General features: G+C 39.0%; 1 long non-coding RNA gene across 1 annotated transcript in view; it reads left to right on the top strand.

The window, feature by feature from the left end:
- The window catches only part of LOC114050810, a 36182-nt gene continuing 22521 nt past the window's right edge, over positions 1–13661 (top strand). The window contains exon 1 of the long non-coding RNA XR_003570081.1: positions 1–71. This is a non-coding gene — a long non-coding RNA (uncharacterized LOC114050810). The remainder of the gene's footprint in view (positions 72–13661) is intronic.

Consider the following 13661-nt stretch of genomic DNA (forward strand, 5'->3'; position numbering starts at 1 on the left):
GCAGGCCAAATAAGTTTGGGAACCTCTGCACTAGATTAAGATACAAGACTTGGTCTCTCTGAAGGAGCTAGGTAAGCCTGGGATTTCTGGATTTCATTCTCTGTGGCCACTTGGGTATTCTTTCAAGGGGCTCTATATATTACTTGCTGTCATTTTGAGGTCTTTGTTTTTAGTTTTCTTTTACTTGCACTTAGCTCCTCCAGTGCTCTTTATGCCAAGTTTCTAGAATCCTTGAGGTCAAGATTGTTAGGTAATGGTCCTAAAGTCATTTAAATGGGGGAAGGGGTGGCCCTAAAGCCATTTAAATGCAGGATCCTCCTAAAAGCTACCTTGCCAACAAGGAGTGGGATGGAGTAGTTACAACATCTACCTTACATAAGCTAGCCTAGTTTTTTCCTAAAAGGCAATGGAACTATCCTTAATATTTAATTGGTCCATGGAACTAGGGCTTGAATTATTTAAATGTTTTTTAATTTAATATTTTATTTTTCTCCTAATTACATGTAAAAACAATTTTTAACGTTTTTTTTTAAATTTTGAGTTCCAAATTTTCTTCCTCCCTCCCTTTCCCACCTCCCTGAAATAGCAATCAATTTGATATAGGTTATACGTGTAAAGGATATTTCCACATTAGTCATGTTGTAAAAGAAAACAGACAAAAAAATGAATAAAATGAAGAAAGTGAAAAATAGTGTGCTTCGAACTGCATTCGGACTTAATGAGTTCTTTCTCTGGAGGTGGATAGCATTTTTCATCATGAGTCCGGAATGAATTATTGTATTGCTGAGAATTTATCATTTTCCTTTTCTGTCATATTAGCCAATCTGATAGGTGTGAGGTAGTACTCAGAGTGGTTTTAATTTGCATTTCTTTAATCAATAGTGATTTAGAGGATTTTTTTCATATGACTATAGATGACTTTGATTTCTTCATCTGAAAACTGCATGTTCATATTCTTTGACCATTTGTCAATTGGAGAATGACTTGTATTCTTATAAATTTGATTCAGTTCTCTATATATTCGAAAAATGAGGACTTTATCAGAAATAATTTGCTATAAAAAAAATTTCCCCCCAGCTTTCTGCTTTCCTTCTAATATTAGCTGCATTGGTTTTGTTTGTGCAAAACCCTTTAAATTTAATATGATCAAAATTATCCATTTTATGTCTCACGATACAGTCTCTGTCTTGTTTGGTCATTAATTCTTCCCTTATCCAAAGATCTAACATGTAAACTATTAGGGCTTGAATTCTTGAAATAGATTCTTGGTTATTTAGAGTCTAAGAACCCAGTACATAAGAAGTCAGGAGCACCTCAGGTTTCATACATCTTGCTGACCGCGCACATCACTGTGGTAAATGCATCAGCAGGGGACCTATACCCAAATGAATTACCGTTGTGTCCTTGCTGACTATTTTCCCCATGCTATTGTTAAATTGACTTGTTTTCGTCAAATGTTATTTGGTCTTCAAGTATCTCATTTCTTTGCTATCTGAAGCCTGAGCCCCTGGATTGGCCCTATTCAGTCCTGTCTCAGAATAATTCCGCTCAAAAGCCACTGTCTTTCATGGTCTTTATATAAAGGATTTCCTACAGTTGTTGATCCCCATCTTCCCCCAAATCACTATGTATCTATTTTGTACATATACTGTATTTACTTATGGTTAAACATTGTATCCCTTTAGTAGACCATCAGGTCCTTGAGGGTACAGACTATCTCACTTTTATATCTGCATTTCCAATGTCTAATGCATGCCTATTACACAGTAGGTGCTTAATAAAAGCTTGTTGGATGATTGATCTCATGTATGGCTGTGAGTTATAAGATACCAGAGTCTCCAAAGAATTAAAGTTGAAGGTTACTCAAAGGGGAATGGAGATGCACATTGTGATGATGAGTAGGCTACAATACACTACTGAGCCAGAATTAATTGCACAATAAAAGAAGCATAAAGGATAACAGGAAGTTATGGGGGTTGGGGAGAACAGAAGATGGGTTTTTTATATAGCAATAAAGCAATGAACAGCCCATGTGTTCCACTGGTAGCTACGTAATGCTAAGAGAATTAAAGCACCAGAGTGTTTGGTGGACCTTTTGAAGGACTGAAAGGCATGAATGAGCTACAATCTGTATTATAGGAGAGATGTATTACATTGAACAAATCATAGATCCATTAATAATCAAGTATCAATATGATATCCTACGTTAAATTTTTTTTTTAGATGACATATCCCAACAAACATTAAAACAGACCTCCCCCCACTACCACTATAAATATCTTGCAAAAAAGAAAAAGTTTATTGACCATTAACTGATTGACTGTTGTATTTAACTAGAATTTTGTGGCTTTGATGCCATATAGTTCAGTCACATCCTCCTCTTTATGACCCCATTATGGAGTTTTCTTGGCACAGATACTGGAGTGGTTTGCTATTTCTTTCTCAGTGGATTAAGGCAAAATAGAGGTCAAGTGACTTGCCCAGGGTCACATAGCTAGTAAGTGTCTAAGGCCAGATTTAAACTCGGGTCTAACTGACTCCCAACCCAGTGCTCTATCCACTGAGTCAAATAGCGGCTTCTTGTTGATACTATATCAATTACTTTAGTTATTTTGTATATTATTTCTTCGGCTCTGATTTCTTCTTTACCTTAAAAAGGTAGTAATAAGAGTATTCTTTTTGTTTTCCTGTCCTTTTGTGAACTTAATTTAAAAAAAAAAAATTTAATTTTTATTTTTTTCTCAGTTGCATGTAAATATTTTTTAAACATTTGTTTTTTAAGATTTTGAGTTCCAAATTCTCTCCCTCCCTTCCTCCCCTCCCCCCTCCTTGAGAAGGCAAGCAATTTGATGTAGGTTATCCATGTGCAGTCATGCAAAACATTTGATATTAGCCATGTTGCAAAAGAAAATACAGATCAAAAACCAAAAATAATAAAGTAAAAACAGTATGCTTCAATCTGCATTCAGACTCCATCAGTTCTTTTTCTGGAGGTGGATAGTATTTTTCATCATAACTACTTCGGAATTGTATGAATTTATTTTCTACATATTTATTTTTTAAAATTTGCTTTTATTATTTATATAATTGCCTATATGTAGATCTTTCGGAAGGGAGGAGTTAGCTTTCTTTTTTTTAAATTAATTAATTAATTTTTAGTTTTCAACATTCCCTTCCACAAGATTTTGTGTTCCAAATTTTCTCTCCATTTCTGCCCTCCCCCCACCCCAAAACGGTGCGCATTCTGAATACCCTGGAGAGTTAGCTTTCTTTCCTCCATCATATTGACTTCAGTGCTTCATTTTGGTATGGAAATGGCATTGTGTTCTGGGAAGCTATGCTAGCAGAAAATGTGCTCTTGAAGGTTCTATCACAGTGGGTAGGCTTCAAATATGATCCCCAAAATAGAGTAACTGCTTTCTGAGGCCCAGCCTAAAATACATCGAGAACAATCACCAGTGAGCTAGGTGACAGTGTGTAGAGTGCAGGCCCTGGAGACAGGAGAAACTGAATTCAAATCTATCCTCAGATACTTATTAGCTGTGTGACCCTGGGTAAACCATTTAACCCTGTTTGCCTCAGTTTCCTCATCTATAAAAATGATCTGGAGAAGAAAATGTCAAAAATGCTCCAGGATCTTTGCCAAGAACACCTCAAATGGAGTCACAAAAAGTCAGACATGACTGAAACAACTGAACAACCTAGATAGATATCTTCATGAGTTCAAATCCAGCCTCAGACCCTTACTAGCTGTTTGACTCTGGGTAAGTCACTTAACTCTTGTTTGCCTCATCTGTAAAATGAGCCAAAGAGTCAGGAGTGACTCAACAACAACGAAAGTATTAAAAATAATAATACTTATACCCTTTCCTCCTCATCTTCATGGATAAGTAAACTTCTTAAAAAAAAAAATAACCAGCAAGAGGGCCACACAGAGAATGAATTATTTGGATATGGCAAAAAATGCAAGATGACTCTCAGTCTTGGGCAGCCCCTTTCTGTTTCTGCAAGTGACAGTTACAGAGGAGTAGAAACAGGAACAACAGGTACTACAAACCATGCTTTTTATGCCACCTATAAAATTTAACTTAATCTCGGTACTCTGAACGTGGGATCCTTGTCCGATGACCTAGGAGACACATTGCCAGAATAACTGAATCATGGCAATCTTGAATTTCTTGTTGACAAATGAAACCAGAAGGAAGGCAGCAGGTTCAGCCTACTGGAAAGATAGCTCAGAGGAATCTATGCTTCCTTGGAGAGGCAAAAAGAGGAGTTGATAGAGTGCCTTTTATCATGCTCCCAAAGGCACCAAGAAAAATCATTTAATTGGAAATCTGATCCTCTAGTACTAGACTTATGAATTACAAAAAAAGAAAAAAGAAAGAAAAATTGTTGCAGTTTATTTACCGTTTGTTGTAGAAGATAAAAAGGTGGAGAAGTTCTATGAAGAATTCAATTGAAAAAAAAACACTCTCTAAAGTAAATGAGCACATATTTTAATGGTCAGTAACTTTAGTGCAAAGGTAAGAATAGTGAGTGCAGCAAGAAAATTTGTTGGGGCAGCTAGGTGGCGCAGTGGATAGAGCACCGGCTCTGAAGTCAGGAGGACCTGAGTTCAAATATGGCCTCAGACCAAACACTTGACACTTACTAGCTGTGTGACCTTGGGCAAGTCACTTAACCCCGATTGCCTCACTTAAAAAAAAAAAAGGAAAAAGGCAGTAATAGTGGGAGAAATTTTGGTGATGTAGAAATTGGAGATAACAATAAAATTTATCTTTAAAAATAACAAAATAAAATTGAAAAAAGAACTTTCCAGGAAAAATTGCAATGTAAACCAGAAATGTAAAAAGAATGAATCTCTCTCTTCTCCACAATTAAAAGAAAATGAAAAATGCGTTCAAAAAGAGCTGGAATAACGGCCAGCTCAAAGTACAGAAAAGAAGAAAAAAAATGTTGAGTGTTGGGGGAGGGAAAATCCTATTAGACAAAAAACAAAGCAACACTTAAAACAAGAACAAAAAATGTTAAAACAGTATTTAAATTTTTTTTTTTATTTTTAACAAGTGTTTTTAAAACTTTGGGTTGCAAATTTTCTCCCTTCCTCCCTCCCCACCCAACTTCATTGAAAAGGCAAGCATCCTGATACAGGTTATAGATTTGTAGTCATGCAAAACACTTCCATAGTAGTCCTGTTGTGAAAAACTAAGTATATTTCCCTTCATCCTATCCTACCCCCCATTTATTCTATTCTCTCTTTTGACCCTGTCCCTCCTCAGAAGTGTTTGCTTTTGATTATCCCCTCCCTCAATCTGCCCTCCCCTCTACAAACCTCCTGTTCTTTTGTTCCCTTCCCCCCCTTATTTTCCTGTAGAGTAAGATAGATTTCCATACCCCATTGTGTATGTTATTCCCTCCTTGAGCCAAATCCTATGAGAATAAGATTCACTCATTCCCTCTCACCTTCCCCCATTTCCCCTCCACTGTAAAAGCCTTTTCTTGTCTGTTTCATGTGAGATATTTTACCTCATTCCACTTCTCCCTTTCTCCTTCTCCCAGTATAATCATCTCCCACCCCTTAATTTTATTTTCCAGGTATACCTTCATCTTCAACTCAACCTGTGTCCTCTATCTATGTACCTATACAAACATAATTTTTTCCCTCCTACTATCCTAATACTGACAAAGGACTCATGAGTTATAAATATCATCTTTCCCTACAGGAATGTAAACAGTTCAACCTTAATAAGTCTCTTATGATTTCTCTTTCCTGTTTACTTCTTCCATGTTTCACTTGAGTCTTGTATTTGAAGGTCAAATTTTCTATTCAGCTCTGGTCTTTTCCACAGGAATGCTTGAAAGTCCTCTATTTCATTGAATGACCATTTTTTACCCTGAAGGATTATACTCAGTTTTGCTGGGTAGGTGATTCTAGGTTGTAGTCCTAATTCCTTTGCCCTCTGGAATATCATACTCCATGCCTTGCGGTCCCTTAATGTAGAAGCTGCTAAATTTTGTGTTATCCTGATTGTGTTTCCACAATACTTGAATTGTTTCCTTCTGGCTGCTTGCAATCTTCTCCTTGACCTGGGAATTCTGGAATTTGGCTACAACATTCCTAGGAGTTTTCCTTTGGGGATCTCTTTCAGGAGGTGATTGGTGGATTCTTTCAATTTCTATTTTGCCCTCTGGTTCTAAAATATCAGGGCAGTGTTGCTTGATAATTTCTTGAAAGATGATGTCTAGGCTCTTTTTTTGATCATGGCTTTCAGATAGTCCAATAATTTTTAAGTTCTTTCTCCTGGATCTATTTTCCAGGTCAGTTGTTTTTCCAATGAGATATCTCACATTCTCTTCTATTTTTTTCATTCCTTTGGATTAGTGTTACAGTGCCTTGATTTCTCAAATTGTCACTAGCTTCCAATTTCTCCATTCTAATTTTTAAGGAAGTGTTTTCTTCAGTAAGCTTTTGGACTTCCTTTTCCATTTGGCCAATTTTGCTTTTTAGGGCATTCCTCCCCTCACTGGCTTTTTGGACCTCTTTTGCCATTTGGGTTAGGCTATTTTTTAAGGTGTTATTTTCTTCAGTATTTTTTTGGGTCTCCTTTAGCATCCCTCTCAGTTTTTCCTCTACTTCTCTTACTTGCTTCTCAAAATCCTTTTTGAGCTCTTCTATGGCCTGAGACCAATTCATATTTTTCTTGGAGGCTTTGGATGTAGGAGCTTTGGCTTCATTGTCTTCTTCTGGTTGTATGTTTTGATCTTCTTTGTCATCAAAGTAAGATAATATAGTCTGACTCTTTTTGCGCTGCTTGCTCATGATCTCAGCCAATTACTTGAGTTATAAACTCTTTGTTAAGGTAGGAATCTATTTCCAGTGTGGAGAACGTACTGTCCCAAGCTTCAGGGGTTTTGTACAGCTGTGTTCAGAAATACTTCTAGGGACCTGTAAATTTTCAGTTCTTCCAAGGTGGTATGATCAAGGGCAAGGTATTTACTCCTTCCCTGGCCTGTGCTCTGGTCGAGGAGCACTCTTTTCTGTCTTGGAATTGTGAGGAGGGTTTCCTCTCCACAGCCACTGCAAACTGCACCATGCCAGCACTCCTCCTCACCCCAGGACCACCACCCAGAACTGTGACCCAGATTCAAGCACGGGCAAAGCAAGAGAATCCTGCATCAGCAGAGAGATCCCTGCAATTCCCCTCTGATCAGCCACTCGATTCCCCCTCTGTCTGTGGGCTGGGAGCTCAGGAGAGCCGCTGCCCCAAGGGCACGCTCAGGACTTGTGGCTAAGACCTAGCTCCTTCTCTCGACACAGTCACAGACTTTTCCCACTGACCTTCTCAAAACAGTATTGAAAATATAAAAGTAAAAAAAGTCAGTGGATAAGCATCAAGGTATTCAAAATTGAACATCTGACACATAAAAGTGGGAAAAAATTTCTTCTACTGGAAAATCAGCTCAAAACTCAAAACTGCCATTGAAAATCTCAGTAATGACAGGAGGATTAAGATAACTTTTTAAAAATCCCAATAAAAGGAGATAAAGTAACAGGAAAAAATGATAATCTCAAAATAAATTCTTAACTACAAAGCACCCTGAATGCAAGTAGGCCTGCATGTAAATAAGGTTTGTTTTATTGAGGCTCCTGAGAGACACCCTTACCTGAGTTCCCATGTAAGTAGGTGCCCTCACGATTCCCCAGTGTCGTTCCAGGTGAAATTAAATCTTTCTGGTATCCATATTCTCCTCCAGGGCTTATCTATGTTAGGTCTGGAGGAATATAATTGTGATTTTCTCTCCATTGCTTATGAGAAAATTCAAATGAGATTCTTTCTTGTTCCTCTATCCATATCCACGAGCCTCAACTCATAATGATAAAGGGATAATGTCTCTTGCTCTTTAGGGTCAAGAGCTCTTTCCAAATTTCTATCAATTCCAGCATTAATCACAAAAAGGAGGTCATAAGATTTTGCATTTATGAGATACATGGATCTACAGAATGTAAATGAATATAGTCAGGAAATAAACAAAGCAAGTATTAGCTATTTGGGACTAACAGCCAGGAAGGACAAACTTTTGACCCTATGTCTCTTCTTCTCTTATTTGATCAAGAGGGTAGATATTATTGTTCAGTCATGTCCTTACTCTATGTGAATAGTCTATTCTTTCTTGGCAAAGATACTGGAGTGGTTTGCCATTTCCTTCTCCAATGGATTATGGCCAACAGAGGCTAAGTGACTTGCCAGGGTCACACAGCTAGTAAGTTTCTGAGGCTAGATTTGATCTCAGGTCTTCCCTGACTCCAGGCCCAGCATTCTATCTAGTGAGCCACCTAGCTGCCTCACAATCTTTGCATACCTAGCTTTAATTTCAATTAGCTGTCAGATTTTAAAAATGGTTCAATAGCAATGGATATCATGGCCTCTGGACTGCTTTATACATTAAAGTGTATGTCCTTCTAAACGTCAAAGAAATATCATGGTAGGTTGACTGGTCTTCATATCTTTCTATGTAATGAAATATAACAGTCTTACCCAGGTGAGGAGGAGAGGGACAACTCTGTATCTCATATGGGCAGGGGAGATTTGATTCCTGATTGAGAATGCTGAGTGTGATGATGTATACCTCAAGAAAGGATCCTAGTGGAGAGAAATTGAAAGACACACAGCAAAATGTCTAGAACCAAGTAAATAAAGTCCCACAAGTAGGTCTGAAGTATCTTGCTTAGTATTCTCTCAGACACTTAGGATTTATGTTTTCCTCCACATACTAAGTTTTGTTGTTCAGTTGTTTTCAGTCATGTACAACTCTTTGTGATCCCATTTGAGGTTATCTTGGCAAAGATACTGGAGTGTTTTGTCACTTCCTTCTCTGGCTCATTTTACAGATGAGGAAACTGAGGCAAATAAGGTTAAGTGACTTGCCCAGGTTCACACAATTAGCAAGTGTCTGAGGTCAAATTTGAACCTAGTGCATAGGCCCTGTGTTCTATCCACCTCACCACATAGCTAACCTGAGATAGAGTCTGTTAATCCATTGATGGAGTCTGAATTGTTTACTTGTCAGGCAGTGGCCTACATGGCCAAATGGTTACATTATTAATCATATAATTTGGGTAGGACACAATGAGAGATATAGTATGGTACAATGGAAGAAACCAGGTTTTTGGAGTCAAAGGACCTAGGTTCAAATTCTGACTCTGCTAGCTGTTCTGACTTTACATCTTGGGTAAGGGCTTGGGTTTGAATCATAGAAGCACCAAGACATCGAGAACTGAAACTTGGTAGCAAAAATAACTATTTTTGAACAGAGATAAGCTCATGTTTCTAGCAACAGAGTGATGCCTTAATAAACATTCTGCAAAATGTCTTCCCAGCCACTCACCTTGCAGGATCACTGGCTTAACTTTGGTTGTTGTTGTTTGTTCTTAGTTCTCGAAGAGGAACATGGCGTTAGGAAGTTGTAGTTATGACTTGAAGTGAATTGGATTTATGTGAGGGAGGGCTGTGCAAAGTCACCAGCCTCACTTTATCCTCTGGAGCCATCTGGGTCCAGTGGCAAGATATAGATCAGGATGCCTAGAGATGACCCAGGATACAGTGGGAGACCTTGGCCTTTTTAAGCAAAGGTCTTTCCCAGGACTGTTAGACTGAGGCAATACCCATTCAGTGATTAAGGCTAGGTAAGAAATGAGGCAAAGAATGGCCTCTTTTACCTAGTTAAAAAAAAAATCAGTCTGGGAGAGGAAGACCCTCAGGGTTTCTGGCCAAAACAGAAACTATTGATATTTACATTTACACTGAGCCACTGGGGCCCAAACAATGACCATTAAGTGGGGCTTGAGCTGGGACCTATTCTTAGCCAATCAATGAGAGTCAGAGTGAATTGGGTTTAAGGCTTGGTGGTTGGAACTTGATGGAGGCTTCTAAAAGTCTAATTAGGGAAGTCCCTTCTATGAAAACTGCCCCTCAGGGATGTAATTTAGAAAGTTCATCTGGCCATTCTCCACACTGGCTACCTAAGCAGATGTCCTGTAGAATTTTGCTGTCTAGAGTCAGACTACTACAGCTGGAAATTCAGAGAGATCTTTGGTTTGCCCTGTTTTTCTGTAAAAAAGCCTTCTACAAAATCCATCTTTGAAAGTGACATTCATATTTCTTCATCTTATTAGTATAGAAGAACCTAACATGTCAGGGTTCAAATGTGGTGTTTACACTGTTCCTATTGTCCAAAATATGAAATGAAGTTGGTTGAGCAGCCTATTAAGATTGTCAGCATCTCTATTTGATTAGACACTGCAGATGGATGGTGAGCTGGGTCCAGAAATTGAAGAGGAAGAAAACAGTCTGTATTGCATCTGGGAAATGTCTCAGTGATTTCAATAATAAACTGTTCCCTAATATAAAAATCCTTCTTCTTATCCTAAATACTTCTTTGATGTTGCTTAAATCATAAAATGCCACAATCTCTGAGGAATCAAAATTGCAATTTGATCAGCATGCAATCTATAGATTTATCAAGGTCATTGATAAAAAAATGTTAAAACACTTACTAGCTGTGTGACTCTGGGCAAGTCCCTTAACCCCGATTGCCTCACCAAAAAAAGCAAAAAAACAAAAAAAAATGTTAAAACAGTATTGGGCCAAGTACAGAGACTTTTTGGGCACTGTATTAGTCTTGCTTAACCATTCCCGGACTGGTTAGTGCTTAGCACAGTGCCTGGCACAGAGAAGGCTCTTGCTAAATGTTTATGGACTAACTAATGTAGAAATGTGTTTAATATGATTGTACATGTATAGCCTCTGTCAGATTGCATGCCACTTTAGGGGAGGGGGGAGGAAAGGGAGGAGAAGAAAATTTAGAACTCAAAATCTTGATGAAAATGACCTGGATTCCAAAAACCACAACCCATCTCCTGAACTTTCCATCTGCACCTAGCTACTCAATAATCTTTTCAATTGTCCTTCGTTGTGGCCCAGACCCAGACCAGCCCTACATTGTCTGTTACCTCCTCAGGCTACTTCCCACCTCTAAATCTCATCTAGAACCACTCTGTGTTACCTCTGGCCCACCCCAGGCTACTTGCTCCTGCTAGGTCACATCCAGATCTTCCCAGTTTTTCTGTATAAAATATCAACCTTACCCCCATTAAATGGCTCAGATTCTTAAAATCTGACCTGCTTATATTGGAGTTACAAATAGCACAGACTCGCTGGGAATCTTGCCCACCCCAACCAGTGTTTTAATAAACTACTTGGACTGAAAGAAGGCTTGAGTGGTCAAATTCTTTCAAGGTAGACCTGTGCCCTCTGCCCTTGCATTTTGGGGTTCCCAAGACCCCCAGACTGCAGCAAAACCATACTGATTCTTTGTGGTTACTTTTTCCCCCCTCTATGTTCTTTAATCATATATTTAATAAAATATGCTAAAATTTAACCAGGAATTGAAGTTAAACTCACTGGTCTATATTTTGCAGATTCTTCTCGCTTCCATTTTTGAAAATCAAGACGTTTGCCCATCTTTGGTCCTGTACACTTCTATTTTTTTTTTTAATTCTGAACTTCATAAACACTAAATAAAATGATCATTTACATTTACAGAGTAGAGCAGACAACTGTGGATTGAACATGAAACCATGAATATTACATTCAGCTTGCTTTTCCTTTTAAGTAAATAATAAACTCAATGTTACTTTTAAAGTTGTCCTATCTGTGGTTCCCTTTGAACTTCTTTCTATCCATTTCTGTCCAGTTTAAAAAAAAAATCTTTTAATGACTGAAGCATATGCAATGATTACTTGATTTTTGGATTAGTATCAGAACTAGCATATAACTAGCATGTTATAAATAGCATGTACTACCAAAGATCTCCTTATACATACCCTTTTACCCAGTACATGCACAATCTCCAGATCTCTTTGTACATACCCTTTTACCCAGTACATGGCTTACCTGTTCCTGCAGCCAGGGGAGTCTACCCTACTCCTCATATGCTCCCCTGGGAGGATATGATAAGTGTCCCTGGTGGCCAGCAAGGCAAAGGTACCTCATCCACCTGACAGATGGTCAGGAAAATGAGTACAGAAGAATGCCTCTGACCTTGGGCCCACTTAGGAAACTCCTGGCCTGACCAACCTAGGCACCAGCCACTGGAACCTCACATTTTAGTCTGTTAGCCCAGATAAAACTTGACCCCACCCATAGTAAAGCCTTAACACCACCCCACCCCCATAGATGCCTTCCAATCAAGAGCTCCTAGTTCTGACTCCAGTACCACTTACAGGCTCTCTACTGTTGGCATATGCTAGGAGAAACTCTATAGGCATTACCTAGAGCTACCCTAAGCTTCTCCCCTGGGTCACAGCTTCTTCCTCTTGCTATACTTTGCTATTGGCCTCTGGACCTTGCTGCTGTCATTACTACTGGTCAGCTGTAGTGTCAATGAACTGCCAATAAATCTGCCCCTGAGTAACTTAGGAATCCATGCCTTCTTTTTGGTACCCCACAAACCAGATCCAGGCTAATGATGGACAGTTCTTCTAATACATATGGGGTGCTGTCAGACATTCAGTGACTCTACTGTGCTGATGAGCATGTCACTATGATTCAGGATGCAAATTCAAGAGCTGTGAGTCTCAACCTTATTATGTCTCAGCAAACAAGGACATCCACTCCTCAAGAAGTGCCCTATATGTGGAGGAACTGGACAACACTGGAAATGATGCTGCTGCTTCCTTCCTTCTCCTTCTTTCCTTCTTTCCTTCCTTATTTCACTCTCTCTCCCCTCCCCCCCTTTCCCCCTCCTTCTCCTCCTCCTCCTCCACTTCCTTCTCCTTCTTCTCCTTCTCCTCTTTTCCTTCCCCTTCCTCCTCCTTCTCTATTGCTACCCCCTTCTCTCCCCTCTCCTTGGCTATAATTCCAAATAGTTTTTTTTCCCCAAATAGCTAGGTTATTCTAATTTTCAGAATGTCCATTTCTTGAATAAGATTTTTCATCTCTTATTACTAAGCTTTTCATTCTCTTTCCAATTCTTTCATCTAAAGCTCTTATTTATTTTATAATATCCTTTTAAAGAATCTGTTATTTAATCTCCCTCAGAAATTCTAATAAACCTTGTGGTCAAGCAATATCTTTATCTACTCATTGCTGCTGAGAAATTACTCTTCCTCTAGGCTTATATCCTGGATGTGCTGTATCTATAGCATTTCCTTATTATATGGGCCTTCTTATATTTATTCACGTTTCCAGTTTTACTTCCTACATTAGGACTTTTTGTCTAAGTCAGGCTCAGCTTGCTCCTACATACTTGCATGGGATAGGAGGCCCATGTTTTGTCCCAGTCTGTATTGTCTAGGGCAGGGGTCAGTAAACTCCGGCTCAAGGGCCAAACCCAGCTCACTGCCTGTTTTTGTCCGGCCAGGGATCCTAGTCTGGTTTAAGGTCCTGCTATTGGCCCTTCCTTCTGATGTTTGCTGTGCACAAAGAACTGGGAGGTCCCAGGCTTATCTGTATCTTCTGGAAACAGAGTCCTGAGCTCTTCAAGGCCTTTGTGGCATCTTCTTGGACACTTTCAGAACCCCTAGGTTATGTAGACTGGACACTGCCCATCCATAGGCTCCTACTTAACCACCTTAGTGTCTCTTCCTTGGAGCACTC

This window comes from Vombatus ursinus, unplaced genomic scaffold (assembly GCF_900497805.2).
Source record: "Vombatus ursinus unplaced genomic scaffold, bare-nosed wombat genome assembly UNPS02014801.1, whole genome shotgun sequence".
NCBI classification, from domain to species: Eukaryota; Metazoa; Chordata; class Mammalia; order Diprotodontia; family Vombatidae; genus Vombatus; species Vombatus ursinus.